Source organism: Schistocerca piceifrons, chromosome 2, assembly GCF_021461385.2.
Source record: "Schistocerca piceifrons isolate TAMUIC-IGC-003096 chromosome 2, iqSchPice1.1, whole genome shotgun sequence".
Classification (NCBI taxonomy): domain Eukaryota; kingdom Metazoa; phylum Arthropoda; class Insecta; order Orthoptera; family Acrididae; genus Schistocerca; species Schistocerca piceifrons.
Genome location: NC_060139.1, coordinates 24,511,187 through 24,511,582, shown reverse-complemented (window position 1 = coordinate 24,511,582; position 396 = coordinate 24,511,187).

Genomic DNA, 396 nt, shown 5'->3' with positions numbered 1-396 from the left:
ACCCATGCCCGAGGGAGGACTCGAACCTCCGCCGGGATCAGCCGCACAGTCCATGACTGCAGCGACCTAAACCGCTCGGCTAATCTCACGCGGCAAGAAACTTGGTATTCTAATTACTACTTCTCAGTACATATACTTATTGATGTCCTTTGTCATTTACAACATGTCTCTTTTTAAACAAAATAGTGCAAAACATGATTATAATACCAGAACCAAAAAAAACCTGAATAAGGACTATAAAAGCTTAACATTAGTACAAAAAGGAGTCAAATACATGTGTACTCATATATTCTGTAACTTACCAGAGCATATCAAAGATCTTGTAAGTGATAAAGATCGGTTTCAGAGTGAATTAAAGAACTACCAGTTGGCCAACTCCTTCTACTCCATCGATGA